Source organism: Salvelinus namaycush, chromosome 28, assembly GCF_016432855.1.
Source record: "Salvelinus namaycush isolate Seneca chromosome 28, SaNama_1.0, whole genome shotgun sequence".
Lineage (NCBI taxonomy): Eukaryota > Metazoa > Chordata > Actinopteri > Salmoniformes > Salmonidae > Salvelinus > Salvelinus namaycush.
Genome location: NC_052334.1, coordinates 7,711,992 through 7,724,718, shown reverse-complemented (window position 1 = coordinate 7,724,718; position 12,727 = coordinate 7,711,992).

The following is a 12,727-nucleotide window of genomic DNA, read 5'->3' as shown; positions in this document are numbered from 1 at the left end:
CTTTTTGGACTCAAATAGGATTCCCTCAATAAAATATTTCAGATCGAAATTGTATGGTATAAAACTTGTAAGTTACATGTATTTCAAAATGTCTACATTGGTCACTCCAAATTGCTTTTTAATTCTGTCATGGAAATAATTTTATATTACCCAATAAGTAATTTGTGGGCCAAACATAGTGAGTGGTAGGCCCAGTGGGGGCTATATTAATACCTTGGTGTTGTTAAGTCTGGACAGTAAGGCCAAGGGTCAATTCATCCTTCTCAATGGCCATGGGACCAGTACTCCTTTTGCCCACAACACGGATCCGAGGACAACCCTCAACACGGATCTGAACACAACCCTGTCACACCTTATCATCCAACCCCTCTTTATAGTTTCTGCCTACGTCAGTAGCCGGCTACTAAACATTTCCACTGTAATAATCGCACATTCTTCAGTCACAGAAAACCACAGGGTTGCTGCCTACTGTACATAGTTAGAGGCTCTGTTTGGGTAAAGTGTCATCTTGGAACCCAGAACCAAATCTTGCGTGGACTGGCCAGCTACTCAATTTGACATTTATGTTAACAGTCTTGTCACACGAGAATAAGGAAAGAGTTTGCTAAAGAAGAATGGCTTTTAATAATGTAATAATATATACCATTTAGCAGATGCTTTTATCCAAAGTGACTTACAGCATACGTGCATACAGGCATTTGGTGAATGTAGCAGGGTTTGTGATGAGAATGCTGTTCATTGACTACAGCTCAGTGTTCAACACCATAGTCCCCTCCAAACTCATCACCCTGCTTGGGACCCTGGGACTGACACCCTCCCTGGGCCGAGCTTCCTGCCATCCAGGACCTCTATATCAGGCGGTGTCAGAGGAAGGCCCTAAAAAATCTGCTACCGTCTGGCAAATGGTACCGGAGCATCGGCTCTTGGATCAACAGGCTCCATGACAGCTTCTACCCCCAAGCCATAAAACTGCTAAATAACCAGACTGTTAGATAGTCAATTAATGGTACCCAAACTATCTGCACTGACCATACATACACTCACTAGACTATACACTGAGTGTACCAAGCATTAGGAACACTTTCTTACTGAAGAGTTGCACCCTCCCCCCCACCACCACCACCCTTGCCCTCAGAACAGCCTCAATTTGCCAGGGCATGGACTCTACAAGGTTTCGAAAGCGTTCCACAGGGATGTTGGCCCATGTTGACTCCAATGCTTCCCACAGGTGTGTCAAGTTGGCTGGATGTCCTTGGGGTGGTGGACTATTGTTGATACACACGAGAAACTGTTGAGCAGTTCTTGACACAAATCGGTGCGCCTGGCACCTACTACCATACCCCGTTCAAAGGCGCTTAAATATTTTGTCTTGCCCATTCACCCTTTGCATGGCACACATACAGTACACAATCCATGTCTCAATTGTCTCAAGCTTAAAAATCCTTCTTTAACCTGTCTCCTCCCCTTCATCTACACTGAATGATGTAAATAAGGGATCATGGCTTTCACCTGGATTCACCTGTACCTCTATGTCATGGAATGAGCAGGTGTCCTTAATATTTTGTACACTCAGTGTATATACACATTACACACAAACTTTTACACGCTGCTACTCTGTTTTCTTTATTTTAATCTTATTATTATCTATCCTGATGCCTAGTCACTTTACCCTGTCTTCATGTACATATCTTCCTCAAATACCTTATTATTATCTATCCTGATGCCTAGTCACTTTACCCTGTCTTCATGTACATATCTTCCTCAAATACCTTATTATTATCTATCCTGATGCCTAGTCACTTTACCCTGTCTTCATGTACATATCTTCCTCAAATACCTTATTATTATCTATCCTGATGCCTAGTCACTTTACCCTGTCTTCATGTACATATCTTCCTCAAATACCTTATTATTATCTATCCTGATGCCTAGTCACTTTACCCTGTCTTCATGTACATATCTTCCTCAAATACCTTATTATTATCTATCTTGATGCCTAGTCACTTTACCCTGCCTTCATGTACATATCTACCTCAAATACCTTATTATTATCTATCCTGATGCCTAGTCACTTTACCCTGTCTTCATGTACATATCTTCCTCAAATACCTTATTATTATCTATCTTGATGCCTAGTCACTTTACCCTGCCTTCATGTACATATCTTCCTCAAATACCTTATTATTATCTATCCTGATGCCTAGTCACTTTACCCTGTCTTCATGTACATATCTTCCTCAAATACCTTATTATTATCTATCCTGATGCCTAGTCACTTTACCCTGCCTTCATGTACATATCTTCCTCAAATACCTTATTATTATCTATCCTGATGCCTAGTCACTTTACCCTGCCTTCATGTACATATCTACCTCAAATACCTTATTATTATCTATCCTGATGCCTAGTCACTTTACCCTGTCTTCATGTACATATCTTCCTCAAATACCTTATTATTATCTATCTTGATGCCTAGTCACTTTACCCTGCCTTCATGTACATATCTACCTCAAATACCTTATTATTATCTATCCTGATGCCTAGTCACTTTACCCTGCCTTCATGTACATATCTACCTCAAATACCTCATGCTTCTACACATTGACCTGGTACTGATAATCTCTGTATATAGCTCCACATTGACCTGGTACTGATAATCTCTGTATATAGCTCCACATTGACCTGGTACTGATAATCTCTGTATATAGCTCCACATTGATCTGGTATTGGTACCCTCTGTAAATAGCTCAACATTGATCTGGTACTCTCTGTATATAGCTCCACATTGATCTGGTACTCTCTGTATATAGCTCCACATTGATCTGGTACTGGTACTTCCTGTATATAGCTCCACATTGATCTGGTACTTCCTGTATGTAGCTCCACATTGATCTGGTACTTCCTGTATATAGCTCCACATTGATCTGGTACTGGTACTCCCTGTATATAGCTCCACATTGATCTGGTACTGGTACTCCCTGTATATAGCTCCACATTGATCTGGTACTGGTACTCCCTGTATATAGCTCCACATTGATCTGGTACTGGTACTCTCTGTATATAGCTCCACATTGATCTGGTACTTCCTGTAAATAGCTCCACATTGATCTGGTACTGGTACTCTCTGTATATAGCTCCACATTGATCTGGTACTGGTACTCTCTGTATATACCTCCACATTGATCTGGTACTCTCTGTATATAGCTCCACATTGATCTGGTACTGGTACTTCCTGTATATAGCTCCACATTGATCTGGTACTGGTACTCCCTGTATATCGCTCCACATTGATCTGGTTCTGGTACTCCCTGTATATAACTCCACATTGATCTGGTACTGGTACTCCCTGTATATAGCTCCACATTGATCTGGTACTGGTACTCCCTGTATATAGCTCCACATTGATCTGGTACTGGTACTCCCTGTATATAGCTCCACATTGATCTGGTACTGGTACTCCCTGTATATAGCTCCACATTGATCTGGTACTGGTACTCCCTGTATATAACTCCACATTGATCTGGTACTGGTACTTCCTGTATATAGCTCCACATTGATCTGGTACTGGTACTCCCTGTATATAGCTCCACATTGATCTGGTACTTTCTGTATATAGCTCCACATTGATCTGGTACTGGTACTCCCTGTATATAACTCCACATTGATCTGGTACTGGTACTCCCTGTATATACAGTGGGGAGAACAAGTATTTGAAACACTGCCGATTTTGCAGGTTTTCCTACTTACAAAGCATGTAGAGGTCTGTAATTTTTTATCATAGTTACACTTCAAATGTGAGAGACGGAATCTAAAACAAAAATCCAGAAAATCACATTGTATGATTTTTAAGTAATTAATTTGTATTTTATTGCATGACATAAGTATTTGATACATCAGAAAAGCAGAACTTAATATTTGGTACAGAAACCTTTGTTTGCAATTACAGAGATCATACGTTTCCTGTAGTTCTTGACCGGTTTGCACACACTGCAGCAGGGATTTTGGCCCACTCCTCCATACAGACCTTCTCCAGATCCTTCAGGTTTCGGGGCTGTCGCTGGCAATACGGACTTTCAGCTCCCTCCAAAGATTTTCTATTGGGTTCAGGACTGGAGACTGGCTAGGCCACTCCAGGACCTTGAGATGCTTCTTACGGAGCCACTCCTTAGTTGCCCTGGCTGTGTGTTGAGGGTCGTTGTCATGCTGGAAGACCCAGCCACGACCCATCTTCAATGCTCTTACTGAGGGAAGGAGGTTGTTGGCCAAGATCTCGCGATACATGGCCCCATCCATCCTCCCCTCAATACGGTGCAGTCGTCCTGTCTCCTTTGCAGAAAACCATCCCCAAAGAATGATGTTTCCACCTCCATGCTTCACAGTTGGGATGGTGTTCTTGGGGTTGTACTCATCCTTCTTCTTCCTCCAAACACGGCGAGTGGAGTTTAGACCAAAAAGCTCTATTTTTGTCTCATCAGACCACATGACCTTCTCCCATTCCTCCTCTGGATCATCCAGATGGTCATTGGCAAACTTCAGACGGGCCTGGACATGCGCTGGCTTGAGCAGGGGGACCTTGCGTGCGCTGCAGGATTTTAATCCATGACGGCGTAGTGTGTTACTAATGGTTTTCTTTGAGACTGTGGTCCCAGCTCTCTTCAGATCATTGACCAGGTCCTGCCGTGTAGTTCTGGGCTGATCCCTCACCTTCCTCATGATCATTGATGCCCCACAAGGTGAGATCTTGCATGGAGCCCCAGACCGAGGGTGATTGACCGTCATCTTGAACTTCTTCCATTTTCTAATAATTGCGCCAACAGTTGTTGCCTTCTCACCAAGCTGCTTGCCTATTGTACTGTAGCCCATCCCAGCCTTGTGAAGGGCTACAATTTTAACCCTGATGTCCTTACACAGCTCTCTGGTCTTGGCCATTGTGGAGAGGTTGGAGTCTGTTTGATTGAGTGTGTGGACAGGTGTCTTTTATACAGGTAACGAGTTCAAACAGGTGCAGTTAATACAGGTAATGAGTGGAGAACAGGAGGGCTTCTTAAAGAAAAACTAACAGGTCTGTGAGAGCCGGAATTCTTACTGGTTGGTAGGTGATCAAATACTTATGTCATGCAATAAAATGCAAATTAATGACTTAAAAATCATACAATGTGATTTTCTGGATTTTTGTTTTAGATTCCGTCTCTCACAGTTGAAGTGTACCTATGATAAAGATGACAGACCTCTACATACTTTGTAAGTAGGAAAACCTGCAAAATCGGCAGTGTATCAAATACTTGGTACTCCCTGTATATAGCTCCACATTGATCTGGTACTGGTACTCTCTGTATATAGCTCCACATTGATCTGGTACTGGTACTCTCTGTATATAGCTCCACATTGATCTGGTACTGATAATCTCTGTATATAGCTCCACATTGACCTGGTACTGATAATCTCTGTATATAGCTCCACATTAACCTGGTACTGATAATCTCTGTATATAGCTCCACATTGACCTGGTACTGATAATCTCTGTATAAAGCTCCACATTGACCTGGTACTGATAATCTCTGTATATAGCTCCACATTGATCTGGTACTGGTACCCTCTGTAAATAGCTCCACATTGATCTGGTACTCTCTGTATATAGCTCCACATTGATCTGGTACTGGTACCCTCTGTATATAGCTCCACATTGATCTGGTACTCTCTGTATATAGCTCCACATTGATCTGGTACTGGTACGTCCTGTATATAGCTCCACATTGATCTGGTACTTCCTGTAAGTAGCTCCACATTGATCTGGTACTCTCTGTATATAGCTCCACATTGATCTGGTACTGGTACTCTCTGTATATAGCTCCACATTGATCTGGTACTGGTACTTCCTGTATATAGCTCCACATTGATCTGGTACTTCCTGTAAATAGCTCCACATTGATCTGGTACTGGTACTCTCTGTATATAGCTCCACATTGATCTGGTACTGGTACTTCCTGTATATAGCTCCACATTGATCTGGTACTGGTACTTCCTGTATATAGCTCCACAGTGATCTGGTACTGGTACTTCCTGTATATAGCTCCACAGTGATCTGGTACTGGTACTCCCTGTATATAGCTCCACATTGATCTGGTACTGGTACTCTCTGTATATAGCTCCACATTGATCTGGTACTGGTACATCCTGTATATAGCTACACATTGATCTGGTACTGGTACTTCCTGTATATAGCTCCACATTGATCTGGTACTGGTACTTCCTGTATATTGCTCCATTCTTGTGTGTTGTATTTTATTACTATTTGTAGCCCTTTCCTGTAGTCAAATTACCTCGTGGACTCATGGGTGGAATGTATATTTTTCATAATTTCATAAATAGTAAACATTATTTGAAAAAAGAAACAACCGGGTTTTCTGTGGTTTATGTCAAACTGTTTTGTTATATTTCAGTCTTCTGTGATGTACATAAAGTGTAATATTGGGATGCAAACTAAAAATGGAATACATTTCAACTCTATATCTGACATGGTAAAGGTGCCTTCTTTTTTAAAGCCCATAACCATGTGTGTGAGGTGTATACTCTTGTTTCAAAGTAGATTTGTTAAAAACTACCAAGAAACACTCTGTGTGACCCTGATTTAGCCCACTGCAGTAAAAGGTTAAACTGTGTGTCTTTGGGAAGGTCTTGTAAGCAAGCATTGATGGTAAAGTCTACACCAGTTGTATTCAAATTGTATTTTATTTGTGTTGCGTGCGTCATGGTTATAAATCTCCAGTTACTTCCTAAGTGACTCATTTAGCTGTGGAATAATGTACCAAGCCAGCCAGTACATCACGTTTGTCTGACTGATAGACTTATAGGTCTGCCCTCATAACCTTCATGTTTCCTTGACACTGTTGTTTCTCTGACGTCCTTCTAGGCATCAGATGATACACATATTATGTTCATAAACACCATACGCAACAACGATTTGGATGTCGTCACAAGGAACTACATCAACATCACGTTCGTCTGCCGTTACCCAATAAACTACATGGTACAGCAGCCCAATGGGGAAAACATGATCAGAGTGGATGTCAAGTAAGATATCTAAGCTAAGGTTGAGAAAAACAAATCACATTTGGTCATAGATTTACATTACGAGTTCACTAACACATGATTTAAACTTTAATTTACGATTGTTCACACAGTCTTAATTGACCAAAGCATCTTATCTAAAAGGAGGACGTTTTATGTTCTATATGGTGCTTACAGTTTGTAGAAAACATTGATCCAATAACCTTTAAGATCTCTGTTGGACGATTCTAACTTCCACTTTAAGTCGAATTTTCACTTTAGTCATTCGTGTCAAAAATGTGACTTTAGTGGAAATTAGGATTCGCACCCTTAAAACTGCACTGCACCTATACATCTATACTATTCTCTCCAGGACCATCACTCTGAACACAGAAGATGGGAACTTCTCTGTGTCCATGCTGCTTTATAAAGACGAAGACTTTGAGGACAAGTGGACCACTGTGCCCTCCCTGACCCTGGACGACAACATCTACGTTAAAGTGTTGATGGTAAAGATCACCATGTGATTTCTTTCTGTTTGATTCAGTGTCATGTACTGTCTCTGTTATCTGTTGTATATTTCAACCACACTCGGCACCATCACACGGCCTTCTTAGGCATGGTGTTGTTGAAATATGAAATCAGAGCTGATCATGTAAAGATAACTAGCCTAACTAAATATCTGCTGGTTACTGGAAGTACCAACAAATGCGGTACAGAATTTGAACGATTCATAAGAGACCCTATAATCTGTAGAAGCTTACTGTGTCTGAGCCATTTGTGCTTCTTGTTGGATAAAGATAAGCACCTTTAGTGAATGTTGAGCTGAATGACCAGTCTTTGGCCCTGACCATAGACAGAGTTTGCGTTCCAAATGGCATCCTATTCCCTATATAGTGCATGACTTTTGACCAGGGCACATCGGGCACTACATAGGGAATAGGGTACCATTTGGGATATAACACCAGTCATTGGCCCTGACCATACACATACAGTACTTGTCAAGTAGGGCATCGCCGGCAGGTAGCTTAGTGGTTACGAGACTTTGGGTCAGTAACCGAAAGGTCGCTGGTTCGAATCCCTGAGCAGCCTAGGTGAAAATCTGTTGTTGTGCCATTGAACAAGGAACTTAACCCTAATTGCTCCTGTAAGTCACTCTGGATAAGAGCGTCTACTAAATTACTCAAATGTAAAATGAAAATTATATTGGACACTAGACGTTGTGGGCAGCTAATCAACTACTCAGTCTGTGACAGACTGGACAGTAATGTGAGTGCTGCTGCTCTTGATCCTCTCTACTCTCTGTTGTTATCACTGTTCTGATCCCCTGCCTCTCTGTTGTTATCACAGGCTGTTATCACTGTTCTGATCCCCTGCCTCTCTGTTGTTATCACAGGCTGTTATCACTGTTCTGACCCCCTGCCTCTCTGTTGTTATCACAGGCTGCTATCACTGCTCTGACCCACTACCTCTCTGCTGTTATCACAGGCTGCTATCACTGCTCTGACCCACTACCTCTCTGCTGTTATCACAGTCTGCTATCACTGCTCTGACCCCCTGCCTCTGTTGTTATCACATGCTGTTATCACTGTTCTGATCCCCTGCCTCTCTGTTGTTATCACAGGCTGCTACCACTGCTCTGATCCCCTACCTCTCTGCTGTTATCACTGTTCTGACCCCCTGCCTCTGTTGTTATCACAGGCTGTTATCACTGTTCTGACCCCCTACCTCTCTGTTGTTATCACAGGCTGCTATCACTGCTCTGACCCACTACCTCTGCTGTTATCACAGTCTGCTATCACTGCTCTGACCCCCTGCCTCTGCTGTTATCACAGGCTGCTATCACTGCTCTGACCCACTACCTCTCTGCTGTTATCACAGTCTGCTATCACTGCTCTGACCCCCTGCCTCTCTGTTGTTATCACAGGCTGTTATCACTGTTCTGATCCCCTGCCTCTCTGTTGTTATCACAGGCTGTTATCACTGTTCTGATCCCCTGCCTCTCTGTTGTTATCACAGGCTGTTATCACTGTTCTGATCCCCTGCCTCTCTGTTGTTATCACAGGCTGCTACCACTGCTCTGATCCCCTGCCTCCCTGTTGTAATCACAGGCTGTTATCACTGTTCTGATCCCCTGCCTCTCTGTTGTTATCACAGGCTGTTATCACTGTTCTGATCCCCTGCCTCTCTGTTGTTATCACAGGCTGTTATCACTGTTCTGATCCCCTGCCTCTCTGTTGTTATCACAGGCTGTTATCACTGCTCTGACCCCGTGCCCTCTGTTGTTATCACAGGCTGTTATCACTGTTCTGATCCCCTGCCTCTCTGTTGTTATCACAGGCTGCTATCACTGCTCTGACCCACTACCTCTCTGCTGTTATCACAGTCTGCTATCACTGCTCTGACCCCCTGCCTCTCTGTTGTTATCACAGGCTGTTATCACTGCTCTGACCCCGTGCCCTCTGTTGTTATCACAGGCTGCTATCACTGCTCTGACCCACTACCTCTCTGCTGTTATCACAGTCTGCTATCACTTCTCTGACCCCCTGGCTCTCTGCTGTTATCACAGTCTGCTATCACTGCTCTGACCCCCTGCCTCTATCACTGCTCTGACCCCCTGCCTCTATCACTGCTCTGACCCCCTGCCTCTATCACTGCTCTGCATACTAACTACAACTTGGACTCTAGTTCTCACGCTCTCTATTTCTCCCCACAGTATCTCTATCCTCACTCAATTCAATGCAAAGGGCTTTATTGGCATGGGAAACATGTTTATATTGCCAAAGGAAATGAAATAGATAATAAACAAAGATGAAATGATCAGAAATGAACAGTAAACCTTACACTCACAAAAGTTTCAAAAGAATAGAGACATTTCAAATGCTATGGCCATGTACAGTGTTTTAACCATGTGCAAATAGTTGAAGTATAAAAGGGGGCAGACATTTTGATCAAGAGAGACCTTAAGAAAATATGTACATTTTCTCTAACACTAAGCATACAAATATGTATTTTACACTTATAAGTGTAACGGATGTGAAATGGCTAGCTAGTTAGCGGGTACGCGCTAATAGCGTTTCAATCAGTTACGTCACTTGCTCTGAAACCTAGAAGTAGTGGTTCCCCTTGCTCTGCAAGCTCTGCAAGCTTTTGTGGAGCGATGGGTAACGACGCTTCGTGGGTGACTGTTGTTGATGTGTGCAGAGGGTCCCTGGTTCGCGCCCGGGTCGGGGCGAGGGGACGCCATAAAGTTAAACTGTTACATAAGGAAGGTGAAATCTTACACTTAGTCATTTTATAATTTGATTATGCTGTATTTAGAAAGCATATCAGTAATTTCCAACTTATTCATACAGTTTTGTTGAATAAGAAATACATCACGTATTCATATTTGTACTGTGTACTTGAGCTTGTGTCCTTAAAAGTGACTACACCTCAGCAATGTATAACTATTTTTACCAGAAAGGTGAGATTTGAACCTTTCTTTGACTATGCCGCGTTACTAGTTATTGTTTATGGCCCTCTCATGATAACGAATTCCTTTTGGGGATTACGTAGATGACATTTAACTGGTATCCACCCATCTACACTGGATCTACACAAGTGACATTAATAAGGGATCATAGCTTTCATCTGGATTCACCTGGTCAGTCTATGTCTTGGAAAGAGTAGGTGTTCTTAATAAACCAATTACTGTAGTAGGCACATTTGGGCAGTCTTGACACAACATTTTGAACAGATATACAATGGTTCATTGGATCTTGACTAAAACGTTGCACATACACTGCTGCCATCTAGTGCCTGGGCTGGAATAATACAATGTGGCCTTTCTCTTGCATTTCAAAGATGATGGTACAAAAAATACAAAAAAATATGGATGTTTTTTTCTTTGTATTATCTTTTACCAGATCTAATGTGTTATATTCTCCTACATTAATTTCACATTGCCACAAACTTCAAAGTGTTTCCTTTCAAATGGTATCAAGAATGTGCATATCCTTGCTTCAGGTCCTGAGCTAAAGGCAGTTAGATTTGAGTATGTCATTTTAGGCAAAAATTGAAAAAAAGGGTTGGATCCTTTTGAATACTCATTGTAGTTTGTATTTACAATTGTGTTTGTACTTCACTGGTTGCCCTTTTCATGTAGCAACAGCTCACACATCTTGCTGCTGTGATGGCATGTGTAACGGATGTGAAATGGCTAGCTAGTTAGCGGTGGTGCGCGCTAATAGCGTTTCAATCGGTTACGTCACTCGCTTTGAGACCTTGAAGTAGTGGTTCCCCTTGCTCTGCAAGGGCCGCGGCCTTTGCGGAGCGATGGGTAACGATGCTTCGTGGGTGTCAGTTGTTGATGTGTGCAGAGGGTCCCTGGTTCGCGCCCGGGTCGGGGCGAGGGGACGGTCTAAAGTTATACTGTTACACATGCTATGGTATTTATATACAGTCGTGGCCAAAAGTTTTGAGAATGACACAAATATTAATTTTCACAAAGTCTGCTGCCTCAGTTTGTATGATGGCAATTTGCATATACTCTAGAATGTTATGAAGAGTGATCATATTAATTGCAATTAATTTCAAAGTTCCTCTTTGCCATGCAAATGAACTGAATCCCCCAAAAACATTTCCACTGCATTTCAGACCTGCCACAAAAGGACCAGCTGACATCATGTCAGTGATTCTCTCGTTAACACAGGTGTGAGTGTTGACGAGGACAAGGCTGGAGATCACTCTGTCATGCTGACTGAGTTCGAATAACAGACTGCAAGCTTCAAAAGAAGGGTGGTGCTTGGAATCATTGTTATTCCTCTGTCAACCATGGTTAAATGCAAGGAAACACATGCCATCATCATTACTTTGCACAAAAAGAGCTTCACAGGCAAGGATATTGCTGCCAGTAAGATTGCACCTAAATTAACCATTTATCGGATCATCAAGAACTTCAAGGAGAGCTGTTCAATTGTTGTGAGGAAGGCTTCAGGGCGCCCAAGAAAGTCCAGCAAGCGCCAGGACCATCTTCTAAAGTTGATTCAGCTGCGGGATCGGGGCACCACTAGTACAGAGCTTGCTAAGGAATGGCAGCAGGCAGGTCTGAGTGCATCTGCACGCACAGTGAGGCGAAGCCTTTTGGAGGATGCCCTGGTGTCAAGAAGGGCAGCAAGGAAGCCACTTCTCTCCAGGAAAAACGTCAGGGACAGACTAATATTCTGCAAAAGGTACAGGGATTGGACTGCTGAGGACTGGGGTAAAGTCATTTTCTCTGATGAATCCCCTTTCCGATTGTTTGGGGCATCCGGAAAAAAGCTTGTCCGGAGAAGACAAGGTGAGCGCTACCATCAGTCCTGTGTCATGCCAACAGTAAAGCATCCGGAGACCATTCATGTGTGGGGTTGCTTCTCAGCCAAGGGAGTGGGCTCACTCACAATTTTGCCTGAGAACACAGCCATGAATAAAGAATGGTAGCAACACATCCTCCGAGAGCAACTTCTCCCAACCATCCAGGAACAGTTTGGTGATGAACAATGCCTTTTCCAGCATGACGGAGCACCTTGCCATAAGGCAAAAGTGATAACTAAGTGGCTCGGGGAACAAAACATTGATATTTTGGGTCTATGGCCAGGAAACTCCCCAGAACTTAATCCCATTGAGAACTTGTGGTCAATCCTCAAGAGGCGGGTGGACA